This window comes from Macrobrachium nipponense, chromosome 4 (genome assembly GCF_015104395.2).
Source record: "Macrobrachium nipponense isolate FS-2020 chromosome 4, ASM1510439v2, whole genome shotgun sequence".
NCBI lineage: Eukaryota > Metazoa > Arthropoda > Malacostraca > Decapoda > Palaemonidae > Macrobrachium > Macrobrachium nipponense.
In genome coordinates this window covers 91,448,084-91,470,395 of record NC_061100.1, presented here as the reverse complement: position 1 = coordinate 91,470,395, position 22,312 = coordinate 91,448,084, and the positions used below count along the sequence as shown (strand labels likewise).

At 38.3% G+C, this 22,312-nt stretch overlaps 1 protein-coding gene and 1 non-coding gene across 4 annotated transcripts in view; both read right to left on the bottom strand.

Moving 5' to 3' along the window:
- Positions 1-22,312, bottom strand: part of LOC135211014 (protein spaetzle 5-like) — a 956,827-nt gene that overhangs the window by 719,287 nt on the left and 215,228 nt on the right. The gene's annotated exons all lie outside the window — the stretch shown is intronic.
- Trnas-gcu (transfer RNA serine (anticodon GCU)) lies at positions 21,389-21,470 on the bottom strand. Its single transcript has one exon. It is a non-coding gene; the product is annotated as a tRNA-Ser (tRNA).

The window sequence follows — 22,312 nt, the reverse complement described above, 5'->3', positions numbered from 1 at the left end:
CTTTCGGTTGCCAACTTCTCCATCAGGTTATCAAAGTGGCCATGCTCCATTCTTCTCTGCAGATACGGCCAAGCCCAGACCTTCCTTTCCCTTCTCGTTACCTTCTGGTTTCTCCTTGAAAGATGCATCTTCACTAATTGCAACAGCATGCTGCCTTCTACCTACCAAAATGTCCCCTATTATTTCTTTGTTGAGGGTGTTTGGTGGTGTTACAAGTTCGAGAATCTCCTCAAAGTTCTCCATGATGATTCAGAACATGGGCGAATACTTCTTGCTGCACGGAGTAGACATGGGGAACTGCAAGCTCTGTTTTCAGGCCGGCCCTTTTGTACCCTAAGGCCCCACAATGTTTGGTGTGGTACCGACGTGAAGTTGACATATGTAGAAAGTTTCATTCTCGGTGTACGTACGTTAGTGTGCCATGCTTTGCAACGCAAAATCTTGGGGCTGTGTAGGACTTCGCCGGGCCAGTTCCGGTAGGCGTCACACTATGCTTGCATTGCGCGGACATTTGTGGCCCAACGTACCGTGCTGGGTTTATTTCCGTCACCCCGGGTCCTGTTTACCAACCATTAAGCCAAGCCGGCCATGTGCTCTGTCCTGTGTCCCTAACATGCAACCTTCTTGAAGAAAAGTTCTACGTTTATGCCATCTCAACATCAAGTACCCCTGGATTCAAGGTAAAGTGCAAAGTGTGTGTGTGGCAGCCAAACTGGCCATGAACCCAAGTGAAGGGAAAAATGAAGTATGCATCTTCATCAAAATTAACAGAAATATATATATATATATATATATATATATATATATATATATATATATATATATATATATATATATATATATATATATATATATATATATATATACATATATACACATCTTAATGTCTCCCCCATTTTTGGGGTCCCGCCCACTGCTACAAGATCTGAGCTCAAACAAATTAACAGTCACAAGTGCAAGACAACATATAAAGGCAATCTGGAGAGGAGAAAAAACACACACATACACACACGTAATAATATGCATGTTATGATTCCTGACGTATAGGGACCCAAGCAAGTCTATGCTAAGGGTCTACTGTATGCATTTACTAGAATCTCACCAAGTCTTCAACGAGGATGGAAGCCCCCTTAAAGTCTACGTTGTATCCATACGATTTTTCAAGCACGTGACGTGACATGACATACATAGTCTTTTGATGAGCCCACTACAACTGAAGATTTAAATTTACACAGGGCACAGTAGCACAAATCGTGCTGGTCTAAGTTTAACAACACTAGGCTGGGAAGGGCACAAAGAAAAAGAGATGTTGATGAAACAGACGCACCAGCCAGTTCTGAAGACATTGTCAGGAAGCGAATCTAAAACCATCCAACTCAACCAAATAAATACATGGATTTTCTGTGCAAAAGCAGATGGCCATCTTCATGACTTCATGACACTGCAATGCTTGCTAGAATTGCAGGTGGAGGCTTGATAGCCATAGAAGTCAAATGTCAGTTGCCTTGCTTGTTTGAACTCGGAAATTGCCACTGCTCTCTAAGCAGACAGCAGTGTCCGCAGTCTTGTGAAAATGAAAGTCAAGAGACTAAAGAATAAAGCATAAGCATTTATTGAACTGACAATACACATTGTGAGCTGTTTAAGATGGCACCTTTTTCTTTCGTTTTGCTGAGCTGTGGCAGCTTTATGAGTATCGCCTGCAAGAACTTGGAGTGGCAATTATTGAATAAACAAAGCTCGATTTAAAGAACAAATTCCACAACATTTTCCAGAGGTACAAGTGCAGACTGATGGAGAAAACAAAGTACTGGTATTTTCAGAGGGAAAGCGGAGACTGAGAAAAGCTGCTCTAAAATGTGATTATGATGCTAGTATCCTCGCCAAAGCTGCAAACATTTGCTGGGAGGACATTTTTGAGTCAGCAGGATTTAATTTTGATGGTTCCTTTCCTCCTGCATGCCAAGAACAGTCAGTTCCAACAACACTCAAGATGTTAGTTGTCACGTTATTGAATGGTACTGGGCTGAAGCAGCAGACTCCAGAGACTCACAACAGTGCCTGACCATCCTCTTCAACAGCAAGAGGACAGCTTCTCCATCAACCAAATGATGCCACACAGCAGAGGGTGAGCCACCAATGCCCATATACCTTGGCCTCAATCTCCATACTCAGACAAGATCCAAGAAGCTTGTCACACTTTTGCATGACCTTGTCTTAGTGTGAGCTACTCTCGAATACTGCAGCTTGAAAATCAGTTAGCAGCTGCATTTTGTCAGAGGTCCATCATAAAAGGAGTTGTCTGCCCTTCACGGTTCCACAGAGGTCTCTTTACTGTTGGAGCATTAATAATTTGGATCACAATCCTACTAATAGACCAGTAAAAGGGTCATTTCATGGCACAAGCATCAGCCTTTTCCCGACTCCTTCCAAGTTCAGAATGGGACATAATCAAATCACTGTTACATTCCAATCAAAAGACACATCCCAACAGCGGCCAGACAGTAAACAATTGTGCCAGCTGTTGCACCAAATGAGTCCAAAGTGGAAGTTTCAGTGCCTCCAGATGCAATGCATCTCAGAGAATTGTTGGAGATATAGTGACAGCAATGAAGCAGGAGTGCAACTGGATCTGTACAGCACTAGAATCTCTACAGAAAGAATTTGAGAAAGGTAATACCATAGTATGGGGAGCTTACCATGCTGCACATCAAGACACAGCTCCTTTGAATGAGTTTCCCCTCGTCTGTGAAAAAGCAGCATCTGTTGTAATGCTAGAGCATGGCATGGACATCGTTCGATTAACAACAGACTTTTTGAATCCAGGACAAATTCCTGTTCTTGCCATGGATACACCACTTTATGCTCTGGCAAAACACACAATGGTGGTGGCCAGAGACACATGGGAAGGCAAAGTATGTAATCATGTTTGGAGGCCTCCATATTGAGATGGCAATGTGGAAAACCTTTGGTGACTACCTGGAAGATTCCAGTTGAACTACTACTGCACTGGCAGAGGCAGGAGTGGCCTCTTCAGGTGCAGCCCAGTTTTCTTCGCTGCTGTCATCTCCTCAAAAAAGACAAGCACATCAGATACTCAGTGCCCTGGCCTTAGCTAAACTCCAAGAAGATGCCTTCCTCAGAACTGATCAGGAACACACTGTTGAAGCTAAAGAGGCATGGAGACAATACATGATCAGGAAGAGCCCAGCATTCCGGCAGTACTGGGGCACAGTACTTCATTTGGAGCTCTTGGGCCTCGTTTTCATTAGAGCTCACAGAGAGAAAAACTCCTCACTCTGCATAGAATCCCTCAAAGCAATGGTGCCATGGATCTTTGCTCTGGATCATCCCAACTACTCTCGCTGCATTCCCGTGCACATCCAAGACATGGAAAGTCTAATCCCATCAATTTTAGAAGAGTTCGTGCAACAGTTTCACTGGATTGTTTCCAAAACAACCAATCACTTCTCATCAATGCCAATAGATCAGTCCCATGAGCAAAATAATGAAACTGTCAAGGGAGCAGGTGGGGTAGTAGGGCTTACTGAAAACCCATCAGCCTTCCACAAGTGGATGCTGGCAGGACCTGAGCAAGTAAGACTCTTGCAGGAGTTTGAGAAAGAAATCCTAAGCGAGGGAACTGAGAAACATCTGCACCATGCAGGGAGTTTGGTCACCAAAAGAGCCTTCCAACAGCAGGCTTTGAACCTTGTTAACACCATCAAGGAGTTGAAAATCCTTTTCTCAATGATACCCAGGAACTTTTGACTCTGGTTACACAAGATGTTGTCAGTGATTCTGTTGTCAACACAGTCCGCAGTATTGAACTTATTGGCCGGTTGTGGCAGGAGTCATTACAATGACTACAGACAGTCAGTGCTTGTGGATCACACCAGGTCTATTCATGAACTGATAAAGAAGCATGGTTTTCCACTCTTTCGGTCTCCACCAACCAAAACCAAATCAAAACAAGCTGACAAGATCACAACTCTGAAAGCAGATGTTGATCTTTTCTCACAACTGTACATTGTAGCACTGCACAGAGAATTAGACATCAGCACTTTTTTCATGCACGAAAATCATCCCTACCCTCCATCTATTTCTGACAGACTGCACCTTGGGCAAAAAAAAGTGCTCTCTTGACCTGCTTCAATCAAGACCTGAATGTGCTTGCATATCCTGAGGAAGCAGATGAAGTGGCAGAGGTCCTTTATGTGCAGTCAGAAGTTCTCACTTCATTAGAAACAGCAGACGAGACAGAAGCTACAAGAAAATTTGATGTCAAAAGTTCTAGATGGCACTGCTGCTCTTCACTTTCTCCCAACTGCTGGGATAGCAACATTTAGAGACTATGCTAGGAAGGTTTTCCTCCCGTTCCTCAGAAACCAACTAAATAGTGCCAAGCATCTGGATGTGGTGTGGGAGACATACAAGAAAAACAGCATCAGAGAAACAATGAGAAAAGAGAGGGAAAGGCGTACGCAGAAAGGTTGAGACACAGAATAAAATTCCTGGCAAATGGCAAGACTTTCTATGTGATCCAGACAATAAGGAAGAACTATTTGCATTCCTTACAAATGAGATCAAGCACAGTGCGTTCCGCTCTAACAAAAGTGATCGTCACGTCCGGTGATCCAGCCATGTGCAGAGAATCAGACCATCAGTTACCTCACTGTGACCATGAGGAGGCTGACACCAGAATGGTCTATCATATGCAAGATGCTATAGAGAATGACCACACAACATGCTAAATATGTACTGTAGACACGGATGTCACTGTCATCCTCATTGGAAAGTCCTGCCAATTTTGCACTGTTTGCTCAACAGTTGATATTTGGGTTGCATTTGGTGTTGGAAGGAAGTTCAACTACTTCCACAGAAATACACTTGCCCAGGCTCTAGAAAAAGACAAATTCATTGCCTTACTAGCTTTTCATAGCTTTACAGGCTGTGACTAAGTATCTTCCTCCTTTGGGAGAGGAAAAGGCCATGCCTGGGAGGCATGGAAGTGCTATCCAGAGGTGACAGAGGCCTTCAAACAAAAGGCAGAGAGTCCATTTTGTGAGCTAGACGTAGATGATTCACGCTTCAGACTTCTGGAACAGTACACGGTGGTTGTGTATGACAAGACTAGCCAAGTAACCTCAGTCAACAAGGTAAGGAAGGAAATGTTCGGTCAGAGAAGCAAATCAATGGAATCCATCCCCCTACACAGAGTGCACTTTTGGAGCACTCAAAAGTGTGCTGCTTACCAGACTGGAATCTGAGCCACCTATGACATTTCACTGCAGCATGCACCTTCTCCAGAAGGCTGGAGATGGACAATGAAGATAGAGGGCCAGTCTTGGAACCCAGTATGGACAACAATGCCAATGGCATCAAAAGCTTGTAGTGAGTTACTGAAATGTGGTTGCCAAAGTGAAAAGCGTTGTAGTGGAAGATGTGCTTGCAAGAAACAACAGTGGATGTGTACACACTTCTGCACATGCAAATGTCACAAATGAACATGTTTGTTAACGGTCGTAATGAATATTATGTAAGGCTTCTGAGGAGATAGTTATTATTGCAATGTGGCTAATCATTTTAGAGTTTGGTGTATGTTCACACTGTTCTGATTTTTCTTTATATATTCTCTTGTAGTTTTGAACAGAAAAAAAAGAGCACAATCATTATTCTCTCTTTATTCCCCATTTGGTGTATGTTAATTCTATGTGTCTTTGACTTTGAACTTTAAGGTTTCAACTTCAGAGACTGAATCTACTTATGTTGTGTGGACTCCCACTAACTGAACTAATTATAAAAATAATCCAGAAGCTCAGAATATAGCTGGATATCGTAGCATAAGAAACAGACTTTAAACATACATTAAGTACAAAGGTAAATTGTGACCCGACACCAAACAAACCACCAGAATTCTTGGCACCCTTCTTAGAAATGTTTAAAATGGTGGGCAGAACTGATCATCAAACTTTGGTACTTTTTTCCAGTCAGTCCCCACCAAATCCTCTACAGCCACCGCTATAATCCACCTCAGCATTCTCATCTCTGTTCTCTCAGGCTTTACTTCCTCTTTTCTTCTTAGAGCCCATGTTTCTGCTCCATACATTAACACTGGTCTTATCACTGTGTTATATTTCTTGACTTTTAGCTTGACTGGCATTTTCTTATCACTCACCACTCCAGCTACCTCTCTCCACTTTTCTCCCATGCAGCTTTTATCCTGGTGCCAACTTCAGATTCACATCCTCCCTCTTGTCTTAAAGTAAATCCTAAGTATTTAAACGTTTCTGCCTGTTTTCTAATCGAGCCTCTTCTTTCTTGTATTACTGTTCTGTCTATATCTTCCCTACTGCTCCGCAAAAACCTGTTTTTTTTCACATTCACAAATAACAGTAATTAATGCTTTAAAAAAAAAAGGGTGATTACCAATACTTTTTTTTAAATCGTCATAAACGGGAATAGGGGTGGCCGATAGATTAAAATGGTATTGTCAAGTTCATAAAAAAATGGACTTTAGCAAAATTAAGGGAGTGAAATAGTCCACACATCAAAGGCTGCTGTTTCATTCATTCAAAAAGTCTAAAGATTAGGATGCCTCATATTTATCGTAGTTTTGTCATCAACAGAAAACATAAAAATGTTGTCCTTTAATCTGACCTGTTACCTCGAAAAATATATAATAGTAAAAAGTACATAGAGGAAATAACCAACCTCACGACATACCTAGTAAGCATAAGATATATGGAAAAATCAACTTGTGGTCTCATGATAGACCAGTGAACATCATATGTAAAGGACAAGGTAAAAAAAAAAAAAACATCTTGCAATAAATATTCACCCAAGACCAACATTCCAAGTTTTATTTAAACCCGACGAAAAGACAGGAAGAATTAGAGACTAATAATAACAAACATAAAAATGAGGATGATCATAATAATGGGGAAATACACGAAAGTTGGATTATACGTTAGCCGAGGTGAAAGCTTGGTCATGCAGAAGGAATGGAGCAAAATACTTTGGTGAGAAGTTTATAATTTGGAAATTCTAGCAGAGAGACGAGTTAGACTCAGAGCTGTTAATATCCATGGAGTAAATGTATCTGCATGATATAGGTGAGCTGCACAGTGTGAGCGTGTGTTGGGCTGATGTGCTGATGAACCTCTGAGCGATGTATGAAGCGGCCCTGATTAATATTATTATTTTTGGGGGAGGGAAGGGGTTTGTACACGGTGCAGCAAGTTAATTATGAATGTGGCTCATTGTTGAAAAAAAATTATCTCTATATATTCAGCTGTGATAAGAACATTTTCACTAACGAGAAAATAATCGCTGCCACATTTAACACAACCAATGACATGCTAATTCGCCACTAAGAGATAATTTTCATATAGCACCACTTGATACGACCACAGCAACAGAGACCATGTCCCCTAAAGGTGGGCCGATAAAAAAATAGGAGAGAAAAATGGGGGCAACAACACAATATTATTGTCATACTTCCAACGCATGCATCTCAAATAAACTGTACAGAAAATTTAGTCAACATACTTGACATATGGATAGAAAAAACGGATTTAACATACGGGTAGTACAGATGATAGGTAGTACACTGACTAGTGACCTGACAAAGCACTAATGGGCATAATGTTATTGAGTGAATATGGGAAGTGTACAGTACGGCTTTAAATGAGAAAGCAGAGTAGGTCTGCCCAAGAATAAAAATGTGAATCATGTGTTTGCTGTGAAGCAATTGGGTACGAACGTTAAGGGTAAAGACGAAAGATTTAAAAGGTAGAAACTAATCTAGAGAAAATTTATATTCTTAAGGGTGGAATCATAAAATAAATCAAGGACATGAGATTTACGAATAAGTTTCTGGGATAAGAAAATGGATGGATTGAGAGGTTGATATCTGCCATTTTAATATATACTACGTCTTTAGTAGGTGTGGGTGCGGAGAAAAAAATTGGATATAAAGCATTCAAACATCAGCCTAAATTCCGAGACTAATATATCATACAGTGTAATGAGATCGTGATACAGATACTCAATGTTCTGTTCTAATTACGTCCAAAACGAGACATGATACTCACAATGGTCTTCATTTGCAGTCGAATCCACCGCCATTCGGAACCTCGGGACGGAGGCATATCTGATTGTTACCTCTGATGGGGTCGGGGAAGAATAAACCTAACTGCTTTCGGTGATAAATTGTGTAAAATAGCCCCGCCATCTGATGGATGGCTTACACACAATGGATCAACAGGTCTTGGAAGCCCAGCCGACCTTGTGCTGGCTATGCTACAACGCCCATGATATTCCCCACTGTCTCGAGTGTCGCCGGTAGCTTCCAGATTTTCTTACCGTTTGTTGGATTTTAAGTGGTCTGGCTGATTCTGTTTGTCGTCAATTCGTGGCAAATGTCACTTTGAGCGTATAAATGTTTGTCTCTTTAACTCATTATCACTATAAGTATTTGACAAATGTCTCGTAGATGGGAGGATATAACTCATTGTTTCAATTTTGTTGCTTTTCATTACACGAGTCATAAACTAACAGCCGTGTGCATGAAGATATGAACATACTGTATCGATATAATCCTCATAACACAGCTACAATATATATATATATAATATATATATATATATATATATATATAAAAGTTTTAAATGTTACTATCAAAGACATTATGGAACACTGATATATATATATATATATATATATATATATATATATATATATGAGAGAGTGAGAGAGAGAGAGAGAGAGAGAGAGCTACCAGAGAAATAACAACTATAACTGAGACGCAAAGAATAAGGTTTGAAAAAGGAAAAATAAGAAAAGCCGGGAACACTGATAACAGAATAAAAAGTATTATCCAGCGAAAAATAAGAAGAGGAGGAGAATAACATCGTCAAGCTATCGAGTAAAAATGACACGGGGAAGGGTTAAGAAAATAATGTATGCATGTAACCGATAGCACAAGTCTAGACGAGGGCGCGTGTGTATAAATACATATTTTCAAAGAAATAAAGCCGCAAATAACCCATATTAGCGCATTCATAACACCTGGGGAATTAGACTCATACTTATATACGTTATGCACATTTACCCTCACTTATATTAGAATCTAAGCCTTTCTTAGACGGTATATGGGTGACAAAGGCAGATGTTCCGTAGGCAGTCAGCTTAAGTGCATTTAAACACTATTTTCCTATTTGGCTGGAAAAATTTTTTTTTTTCGCTTAAAATCTGCCAGTATTCAGTTACCATGATTAATATATGTATTATATATATATATATATATATATATATATATATATATATATATATATATATATATATACACACACACTCAATAATATATATATATATATATATATAGAGAGAGAGAGAGAGAGAGAGAGAGAGAGGAGAGAGAGAGAGAGAGAGAGAGAGAGCTTGCGTGCGTATGTATATGTATGTAGGACTGAAATCTGCGAAAATCGTTGTTATCTTCGATACAAATTATAAGAGTTAAATTTTAATAAACAAATTCTTTAGTCCAAACTCATAATAAGACAGCAAAAAGAAATCAGTTATTATATTCAAGAATTATGTTGAACGGCATAAGTTTATTTAACATTTAAAATTGCTGTATCAAAAATCCTACAAACCTTCAAAAATGATTTAAGTATGTTATCATTAGAACCTCCCTGACACCATAGCTCTCACTCTTATTAAAAAGGCATTTCAAATGATTGCAGTTGATTCTGGCAAAGAATCCAATGGCTGCTAGGTCATATTTTGCTGAATATGCACTTCCTAAATGTTCACAGCTTCCACTTGCTGGTGATATAGCTTCCTTGGAAGGGGTTCAATTCCTCGATGTTTATGTTTTGCAGATTGAAAGTCATCGTTAGTTAGCAGTAGAACTGGATTTACTAGAGGGCTGACCAAGGCACCAGGCGCCCGTTGAGATACCACCACCAGAAAGATTATGGTCCCATCTAAAACTGAACACCCTTCACTTCTAAGCATTTTTTATCTGTCCTTTCATGTTGTGTAAAAGACTCACTATCCTGTAGGCATCTCTTCTATTAAAAGGCCACATCGAAATAAACCACTGTTCTTCAATTTTTGACAATATGATAACCTTTGCACCAAGGTCTTCCAATGTATTGGAGTTCTCTTACTTGGGGCACACTCAAGCACACCATTCTCAAAAGGGCCAAGGATGCCCTAAGGTTTGGGGCATGTTGTTTCTTCTTTTGGCGATACGGAACTTAACCTTGGTTCACAGCATCGATCAAGGAAATGTATTTTATACAGCAATGTCCGGGGATTACATAAGAATAAAGAGGACTTGGATGTTGTTGCTTTCAACTTGGATATCCTTTTTTATTCTGAAACTCATTTCTGATTTGCAACATTTCAGAACTGATGATTCCAGGGTTCAAGAAGCCCATTCAACTAAAGGTAATATCATTCCAAGGGCCCGTGTAATTGCATATTACAAAAGGTTTCTCCTCATTTCATAGGCCACTGTACGAATCTGGATCTCATGAAACACAAGTATGTTCAAGTCAGCGGAACACTAATAAATCTTTATGTTGTTGCTAGCTACAGGAACCTAAATTAACATGACTTTTATGGCTGCTTGCTTACCAAAATGGCAGCAGTATATCCAATGGCTTCTTTAATTTTCATTAATGATTACAATCTTCATCACATTGAACAACTCAGTTCAGTTACTGCCATAGGTAATCATGGTGTTGCTACTTTAAATTTTCCCACTATTTCTAGTTGAGAGCAGTTAATAAATGAAACCACCCACCAACCCAGCAAACGTCTGGACCATGTATTCACCAGTGTTACAGAGACTGCATCTTCTGCACTAGGTTCCCCAGTGGGCTAGTCTGATCATGGTCTGATTAAAGTTGATGTGGAGATGAGTCACTTTGTTCCTGAAATCCCAGCACAATTGGAATAGTATTCACCATGATCTCTTTGAGCTTCAATGGTGCATTATTTATAAAACTCTCAATGTTTCCTCTCGAAGATAAGCCATGGTTTAATGATCCATGTAAGCTTGCATACCGTAAAAAACAAGAAGCTTTTTATTTGTGGAGGAGCAGTCAATCAGAATTTTTATTAGTGCAATTTCATTGAACTTAGAAGTCAGGCTCAGGTTGCATATGACAGCAGAGGGTGAGATGGGGATATTGTTCTCGTGTGTTGATGATAATAAGTGGTGGTCTACCCCCAATTAATCATTTTTTGGAGTTGATTCAGACATGACTCCCCTTGCATACTGCCCTAAACAGAAGGCAGTATTTTTTGGCGCAATTACTGGTGATCAAACAATGTGGCGAGTCCTTTGTGTTGCCTCATGTGTGCTTTCCAGAGCCTAAGTTTCGTTGAAAGCCCCTCAGGTCTAAAAGAGTAAACATTTTACTTTTGGGACTGAACAATTACAGTGACATAGACCCATTTTCAGAAGATTAGTTAGTCCAAGTTTTCCTTCTATTTGGGGAAAGGGAAATATTGCTGCATTGCTAAAGGGTCCAAGTCTGTTCTTATGCCCCTCCGATTATAGGCTGATGTCAATTACCCTAGCTTTATCTAAGGTTTTGGAGAAGCTGCTGTCTAAAAGTCTTTGTATATTTGTTGAAGATGATAACATGCTACTTGTATTACAGTTTGGATTTCGTGAAGGCAGTGGTACTTGCAATGCACTCTTGTCAATATATACCCTCTTGCATAGTGCTCATGATGAGGGAGATTTTAGTCCAGCCTCTGAACCTGTGAATTATAAAACATATCTACATACTAAGATTATTGGAATGGGTTGATACTTTATAAATACTTTAAAAGAATGCTTAAATCAGTTATTTAGGGTAATGTTCTTAGACCTCTCCTATTTATTATATGTACTACTGGTATGTTGCAAGGTCTGAAGAATAAACTGATTGCATATGCTGATGGTGCTACTCATCTAGCTTCTGTTCCTTTTCTGTGCTTTAGATCTATGGTTGAAGAATCCTTGAATGAAATCAACTCCCACTTACATTTATATAGTATGGTTTTACATGTCAAGTGGCACTTTTAAGATTTTAAGTGTAAATTTTTATAAGATATTGTTCAGGATTTTAAGCCAGAACTAAGTAAAAGTAATATCCCACTATTAACGATTTCACATATTCTCAAGTTGCTTCTATGAACTGAAAGCCTCCATTCTCTCTAAACCCCCTCTTTATTCTTATTGGCGCTTTGGAATTAATCTCCATAGGTGTCCTGAATGGGGAAGAGCCTCTCTAGGCCAGATTTTAAAAGGACGGGGCCACAGCAACTCTCTCTCTGAACTTTCTCAGATTCCCAGATGTGTCTCATAACTCAGACACTGCAGAGCTCCCCTGCTTCCTCTGGGGATCCCACGTGTTCTTTTACCATCCATAGTGCACAGAAATATCAACAGATGAGAAGACAACTAGACCATGGATTTCCAGGTACTTAAAGAGTAATTTCTAGTGCAGACAAGTAATGTGCCTGATTGTGAGAGAAATATTGGGAACGCTTGGTAACGCTTGCATTTAGATAACCCACTTTGCACAAATTCATATCTCTGGGGTCTGGGTCATTTCCCAGCCACATGTTTCCGGTGGACCTGCAATCAACAACCTTTCATTAAATTCTGGACCTACATGTAATTTAAATGTAAATATAGTTCATTTAAACTAAAGGCCAGAGTTTTATGTAAATTCCTTCTTTCAGTAATATTGGCCTTCAGCTGTAGATTTTTGTTTGTGATAACTCTCGTCCCTCCAGTCAAGGCCATTTCAGGAGGGATAGGAAGTCACATAAATACATTTTCAAGGAGGGAACCAGCAGTTTATTACAATATTTATTATAATATTGTCTTTCAAGAAGTATGTGCGTATCATTATATCCTCTGTTTCACAAAAATATTTCGCAGAAATGCTTTAGAATACTTTAGGATGAAACTATTATATCTAAGTTTTTTAACTCTTTTCTTCTCCCTTGTTTGGAGGGCTGTTCTCCAGCATGGTCTTCCAGTGCTTGCTCTGATATCAAATTCTTGGATACAGTTATGTCATCAGCCAAGTTTATTTTGCCAGTTCTTAACACTGACTTCTGGTTAGGGGGTAAAGAGAGTTCATTATGTTTTTTGCATAAAGTGCACTACAATAACATCCCCTGCACTCTTCTTTACCTGACTTAGCTGTGTTTTCTCGCAACACTAGGCAGGTTGCTCTTGCAAACAGTGTTGTTTACTAGTATCATATTTCATACTACTCGGTTTGCTCAGAGTTTTATTTTGGCTACAACTTCAATGTAGAATAGTTTGCCTAGTTCAATTGTGAGGTCTTCTGATCCTCAAACGTTTAAGCAAGGAGCAAATTCTTGTCTGCTCTCTGTTAAAGTCTATTGAATTCAGGTGTTTTGGTTTTATCTTCCATTCCCTCGTATTTATTTATCTATCAACTCCTATAACTTGTACCACTCTGCTTGCTGATTTTCGTTTGGGGCCCTCTTGGGTTTATAGTCTGGTGACTGCTTATGAGAGTTTTCAGGTGAAGATTTAAAGAAAAGAAATCGACCTCACTACTGGCAAAGATTCCAAATGTACTATAATTCCTAGGTGAGAGATTAGCATCGATTTCCATGTAAGAAACTGAGATTCTAACATATAGCAGTCTTCTAAACATTAAATTACATTCTGACGAGAGTTAAGTGTTCACAAAGTTGAGCATCGTTACGACTGGTCAGCAGTTGGTTAGTGGCCAACAGGTACAGCAAAAAACCCATTCAGCATAAACCTATTAGTGGAGGGTTCGCGGGTATCAACCTCATCCCAAGGACGTCGTGTGTGTGTGTATATATATATATATATATATATATATATATATATATATATATATATATATGTATGTGTGTGTGTGTGTGTATGTATGTATGTGTATGTGTGTGATATATATATATATATAATATATATATATATATATATATATATATATATTATATATATATATTATATATTAATATATATATATATATATATATATATATATATATAAATATATATATATATTATATACACTATCTACCTTCGGTGCAAATGGGTCAGGTATATTCAAACATATCTTGGAATGACTACCTACACATCTAAATAAGTCAAGTCTGCTCGAGTACATCAACGTTGTTTTCTTCAGCTGCTACAAGTACTGATAAAAATACGATCCTCGCGTTTGTTAGTTTCCTCGCAACACAGCTCTAGCACTCGGTTCTACCTGCCGTCTTTCTTGAACCTTGGATAATGCCCCTTCTAATGCTTAAAGGACATTCCCTGGCCATCATATTCCTTTTACTGGTTTCAATCAGACAAGGAAACTCGAGTGACTTATCCCAACAGTTCTTCTAGACGTCATTACCCAATGCAATTGCCATGGCTGCACATCAACATGGAACTTTATTTAGACTAGCAACCAGTGTCTCAAAAATTCCACCAACGTGTTTTAACACGGCTGTGGCTCTTGAGACTTTACTGTGTTTAGCTTTCTACACCGATACTGGAACTCGAACATTCACTCTATCAAATTAGCAAAAGCAATCTCGTAACACTACAACAATCCGATTACTCCGACTGAAAATTTACTAACAAGTAAAGGTTAACCTCCACCAGCTACCCTCCAAAAAACTAAAATATCAATTTAATCAAGGAAATTGAAATTCTGATACCCAATAAATGAACTCATACGTCATGGCTCTGCAGGAAGAGGCGGCAAACAGAGAAAATAAAGCTCCTGAACGCACAGTCCCCAAAACAAATCTTTCCAAGAATAATCGGAGATGTGTCCTATACAAGAAGGTGAAAAAAGGGACCAACAGATTAAAGAGAAGGTAAATAAATCACTTTCTCTTGAGAAAAGGTGCAGTCAGGGGGAAATTCTCCCTCCCCCTCATACTTTCAAGCGCTTTCTTCTCCCCATGTAGGGCGCAGTGTGTATTTGCTTGTGAACACTGGGACCATGCATTCAACTTCCCGTTCACCTTTTACCGACGAGAGAGAGAGAGAGAGAGAGAGAGAGAGAGAGAGAGAGAGAGAGAGAGAGAGACTGCGGTTCACCAAAGCTAGAACAATACATTCAGCAACATTCGCATAAAACCACGTAAATAACATAGATAACGGCCTGCAACAGAAGCGCGACATTCAGCAGTATCAAAGGATTAAAATGCGTCAAAAAGTAACATATACGTAATAGCGTAAACGCTCTTTCGACGATAGGTATTACGATACCTGGTAAATCAGAGACAAACATAACCTCGATATCTTTATCTTCCCTTCTCTTTCAAGTATGTGTTATGCTATAATTATATAGTAAAGCTATATTATTGCCATTAAAAACGGAAAGCTATGAATGTTCAGCGATACTTAAAACAAGACAAAACTGGATGAAAGATCATAAAACCTACATAGCATCTTCTGAAATAAGATCAAAACTTAATATGAAGTAACAGGCATGTCATTCATTGAGCATTCAGGAAGACAATAAATTTGGGTGAGTTTATAAATGTGTATAGTATACACACAAGAACACACACACACATTATATATATATATATATATATATATATATATATATATATATATATATTATATATATATATATATATATATATATATATATATATATTATATATATATATATATATTATTCGCCCATTCCCTTCTGAGGGTGTGGCTGGCTCCATGTGATAACCTTGTGTTTCTCAACAAGCATAAGGCATACAAACATGCATGCACGCTGGGGCAAGCGCACACGTGTGTTTCGTAAGTTTGGTAAATGTTGACATTTTATGAACTAAATTTCCCAGAAGACCTACCTGTTGTGATAACCTAAGATCTTAGATGAGCAACAAGAGTGATTCACATAGAACTCTTTGAAATTCAATATAGTGAAAACGAATGGCGAGCCGAGATGCTAAATTGTTTATAAAACCTCCGAACATTTAAGCCGACAATAACAATCGACGCCTGAAACACTAAAGGAGATGTTTAGAAATCCGGACAAACGCGTTTGATCAAGATCACTTGAAAAATGATAGAGTATGACCTCCGGGGCCTCCGGGACCCTCCCAAACAATGCCGACGAGAGGAACCATATCTTTCCAGATAATCAATGTCCTTTTAAGCAACAAAGGAATCTTGATGAGAAACTGGTGAAAACGAGCGAGAAAAATAACAATAAAAACGACATTGTTCCTTCTTCTATTCCCCTCCCCGTCCACTCTTCTGTGCCTCTAAAATTTTTGGGTTAGACCCTGATCCTATAAGAGTCTCTGCCACTCCAGACACACACCCCTAGAATTCCCACGATTTGAGGAAACTATTGTTAATGGTATCGGCCATTCAAACTTACACTGTGACACATCTTTTTATATAAATGTGTGCATTTGTATAGGGGTGCTGTCATTGTTCAGAGAGAGAGAGAGAGAGAGAGAGAGAGAGAGAAAATTCAATGAATACACTTCATATATATATATATATATATATATATATATATATATATTATATATATATATATATATATATATATATATATATATATATATATATATATATATATATATATATATATATATATATATATATATATATATATATATATATATATATATATAAGTTTGATTACGATACAAGGAAATATTGTAAATTGCCACCTTACCGTTTACAGCGACCATCATTTAACAATCAGAATGAAGGGAAAATGGTTACATAAAAAAGAAATTCAAAGTGTTTTATTGTGGGTGAAATTATGTTACCCTTAGGAATGGGAAACCCTCAATTAAAAAGGAGAGAGTAAAATAAAGTATAACGTTACTGACATGAAAAACGCAAAGGAGACCCAATGCAAGGCCCTCCTACCACTATCAACAACACCATCAAACTTGAAAAAGTGAAAGAGAATGGTGGAATCCGTCCAATAAATCAGAAATGAACGAGAAGCGACGAGGGGAACATGAGAAAGTGAGCTATGAGGGTGTCAAGGGGGATGGAAATGATAAAAATCGTCCAGAATTCGCAACCATCTCAACAACAACTCGAGGCCCCCTTGGATCACTTGCCCTGCCACCGAAAAATTATGACGGTATGGCCACTGATGGTACAGATAACGCCATCTATCAGCTATGCCGACACTATAACACTACCATTCATTCAGCGACGATAAAGTGGTTGTCGGAGAGAGAGAGAGAGAGAGAGAGAGAGAGAGAGAGAGAGAGAGAGAGAGAGAGAGAGAGAGAGAGAGAAGCCTTATCTTGATTGGCTAATTTCTAGCTTGTAAAATGCATATTTCACTATATAAAAATATGTAAGAGGGGAACACAAAATAACAGATGTTTCAACTGAAACCAGAATCTTAAAAAAGTCAATCAAAAACTTAATCTTGCAAGATATACACATAAATCTAAAAAAACATAGAACACAACCAGATAGACAACCACATTTTAAACCCACAAAAAAATTAGGAGTAGAGCATAAAGTTTGTCATTGTTGATTTCATTCTCATTATTACAGTTTTGGAGTTCGAAAATACGATTTATTCAATATGTTTCCCTAATACGATATTCAACTGGTAAACTTAAAACTATCCCTCATATAAGTGAGAGAAATAAAAACTCAATATATTGGAATAATAATAATAATAATAATAATAATAATAATAATAATAATAATAATAATAATAATAATAATAATAATAATAAAACAGACGCTTAAGGCCAAAGCACACAAGATCCAACGGTACATGAACAGGAATAAGGGATACCAACAGAACAAACTATTCGGAACCAAGGAAGAGACTGGGAAAACATCTGGAGCAATCCGGTATCACACAACAAACATGCAGCAAGGCTCCAGGAAGTCAAGGCTGAAGAAACAGGGAGAATAAAACAAAGATTCACTGACATCACGACAGATACAGTCAGGCACCAACTAAAGAATGTGCCCAACTGGAAAGCCCCAGGTCCCGATGAAGTACTAGCTCAAAAACTTCAAGGCCCTACACCCAAGAATAGCAGAACAACTCCAGCATTGTATCACAAATCACCATGCACCCAAATTGATGACCACAGGAAGACCATCCTTAGTCCAGAAAGACAAGAGTAAAGGAAATATAGCCAGTAACTACAGGCCTATCATCTGCCTACCAATAATGTGGAAGTTACTAACAGGTATCATCAGCGAAAGGCTATACAACTACCTAGAGGATACAAACACCATCCCCCACCAACAAAAAGGCTGCAGAAGGAAGTGTAGGGGCACAAAAGACCAGCTCCTGATAGACAAAATGGTAATGAAGAACAGTAAGAGAAGTGAAACAACCTAAGCATGGCATGGATAGACTATATGAAAGCCTTCGACATGGTACCACACACATGGCTACTAGAATGCCTGAAAATATATGGGGCAGAGCTTCCTCAAAAATACAATGCACAACTGGAATACAATACTTACAAGCTCTCGAGTAAGACTAGCAGAGGTTAATATTAGGAGAGGGATCTTCCAGGGCGGCTCACTGTCCCCACTACTCTTCGTAGTAGCCATGATTTCCATGACAAAAGTACTGCAAAAGATGGATGCTGGGTATCAACTCAAGAAAAGAGGCAACAGAATATTAACCATCTGATGTTCATGGACGACATCAAGCTGTATGGTAAGAGCATCAAGGAAATAGATACCCTGATCCAGACTGTAAGGATTGTATCTGGGGACATCAGGATGGAGTTTGGAATAGAAAAATGTGCCTTAGTCAACATACAAAAGGGCAAAGTAACAAGGACTGAAGGGATATAGCTACCAGATGGGAACAACATCAAACACATAGATGAGACGGGATAAAAATACCTGGGAATAATGGAAGGAGGGGATATAAAACATCAAGAGATGAAGGACACAATCAGGAAAGAATATATGCAGAGACTCAAGGCGATACTCAAGTCAAAACTCAACGCCGTAAATATGATAAAAGCCATAAACACATGGGCAGTGCCAGTAATCAGATACAGCGCAGGAATAGTGGAATTGACAAAGGCAGAACTTCGCAGTATAGACCAGAAAACGAGGAAACATATGACAATACACAAAGCACTACACTCAAGAGCAAATACGGACAGACTATACATAACACGAAAGGAAGGAGGGAGAGGACTACTAAGCATAGAGGACTGCGTCAACATCGAGAACAGAGCACTGGGGCAATATATGAAGACCAGTGAAGACGAGTGGCTCATGAGTGTATGGGAAGGACTGGGAAGAAGGACTGATAAAAGTAGACGAAGACCCAGAAATATACAGAGACAGGAGAAAGGAGAAAGACAAGCAGAACAGAGGAATGGCATAACAAACCAATGCACGGACAATACATGAGACAGACTAAAGAACTAACCAGCGATGACACGTGGCTAAAGAACTAACCAGCGATGACACGTGGCAATGGCTACTGAGGGGAGAGCTCAAGAAGGAAACTGAAGGAGTGATAACAGCTTACAAGATCAGGCCCTAAGAACCAGATATGTCCAAAGAACGATAGATGGAAATAACATCTCTCCCATACGTAGGAAGTGCAATACGAAAAATGAAACCATAAACCACATAGCAAGCGAATGTCCGGCACTTGACAGAACCAGTACAAAGAGGCATGATTCAGTGGCAAAAGCCCTCCACTGGAGCTTGTGCAAGAAACACCAGCTACCTTGCAGTAATAAGTGGTACGAACACCAACCTGATGGAGTGATAGAAAACGATCAGGCAAAGATCCTCTGGGACTATGGTATCAGAACATATAGGGTGATACGTGCAAATAGACCAGACGTGACGTTGATTGACAAAATCAAGAAGAAAGTATCACTCATGAGTTGAAGAGAAAGAAAGGGAAAAAATAGATAAGTATCAAGATCTGAAAATAGAAATAAGAAGGATATGGGATATGCCAGTGGAAATTGTACCCATAATCATAGGAACACTAGGCACGATCCCAAGATCCCTGGAAAGGAATCTGGAAAAACTAGAGACTGAAGTAGCTCCAGGACTAATGCAGAAGAGTGTGATCCTAGAAACGGCGCACATAGTAAGAAAAGTGATGGACTCCTAAGGAGGCAGGATGCAACCCGGAACCCCACACTATAAATACCACCCAGTCGAATTGAAAGACTGTGATAGGGAAAAAAAAAATAAATAATAATAATAATAATAATAGGACCTAAAATAGAAATATGAAGGATATGGGATATGACAGTGGAAACTGTACCAGCGATCATGGGAACACTAGGCACGGTCCCAAGATCCCTGAAAAGCAACCGGGAAAAACTAGATGCCGAAGTAGCTCCAGGACTCATGCAGAAGAGCGTGCTCCTAGAAGCTGCACACACAGTGAGAAAGGTGATGGACTCCTAAGGAAGCAGGATGCAACCCGGAACCCCACTATAAAACCACGCAGCCAAATAGGATGGCTCTGAGAAAAAAAAATAATAATCATATTACAATAAAATAAAAATAAATAAATATTAATAATAATAATAATAATAATAATAATAATAATAATAATAATAATAATAATAATAATAATAATATTAATAATGCTATTGCGAAAAACTCAAATACAGAAAAACGTGAAAAATTTGACCGTTTTAAAACCTGAATGTTAAAATTCAATTAGATAATATATAAGTTAATATATTTATACATATATATATATTATTATATATATCATATATATATCTAAATATATAATATTATATATATATATAGATAGATATATACATATATATATATATATATCTATATATATATATATATCTATATCTATATATATATACTATATATATATATATATATAATATATATATATATATATATATATATAATATATATATACACAGAAGCCATCAGAATACAGGCTTTATATCAAGTTACATTAAGAACGGTCAATAAGGTCAATTATCAGAATATTACACATAATGGAATCAACTAGATGAAGTCCAACAGAAATAAGCGTACGATTTTCAAAGTGACTGATGAAATAAGGGGGGAAGAAAAATTGATCCACTCAGACATGAAGCAGAGAATTCTAAGATTACGTTCTCGTTTCGATGAAGATATAAATATCCGGGAAGGTTCTAATTCAAAGACGATCACATGCTAAAAAGTCATATTTCCAAGCAACTGCCCTATATATCAAGCTTGACTATGATGGTGCCGGTTTTTCGCTTGCGCCTGACAAAGTTAACACCTCAACTCTTTTCCAAAATGCAACCAGCTTTGAATACTATTTATCTTGGGCCCAATAAAGTAATCACAAATGATGGGGAGAGAAAAAAGTATTGACGACGAGGATGGGATTCGAACCCACGCAGGGAGACCCTATTGGATTAGCAGTCCAACGCCTTAACCACTCGGCCACCTCGTCACGGATCCTCATCGATTTACTAAGACGTCAAACTTAATGTTTGAGAACTTTACAACTATAATTTTCCCTTGAAATATTTCACAATATACCAGTGTATGTGTTACATGGCGATGCAGAAATTTTAATAATGCTGGCTATATAAGATCAACTGAATAAGCCTCTGATCAGTGGGACATTAACTCTCTAAACGACGAGTGAGATTATTTTCATAATAATCATAATTTCGTTAACATGTAATGATAGACCCTAGTGCCCCTTTTTTCTGGATTCAAAAGTATATACTCGTATGTTTAAGTACATTATTATTAAATCGCAATTTAAGAGTACTCTCTCGCTGTTCATTAAATCATTTCTCCATGATACGTCGTTTTTCATAACGCACTTGTTACAATAATGGTACTACCACCTAGAGACAAATACACACTGCACTTACAAAGGGGATATACTACTGTGCTGTACTTCTATACTGCCAAATATACTTTATAAACGAAGAGATGAAGGATTTTGCCGCTTAAAAATTTTACCATTACTGTACAATAAGCACTACAGGATTACCTTAAAATCACGTAAATGCGGCCGGGCGAAGTATTTGCACCAACATTGTCAACTGTCATTTTCTAATAAAACTTATAAAACAGGGGAAGATCAATGCTCACAGGATTTATTCCATCAGGTAAGGATGACCTCTGTTTAGGTCATCATAAGCTTTGAGATCAAATTCTAGCCTTTCGCTGGGGTGGAGCAACGATCACACCCCATTTTCTATATTTTTTATACATACATAGGTACGTACATACATACAATGAATTATATATATATATATATATATATATATATATATA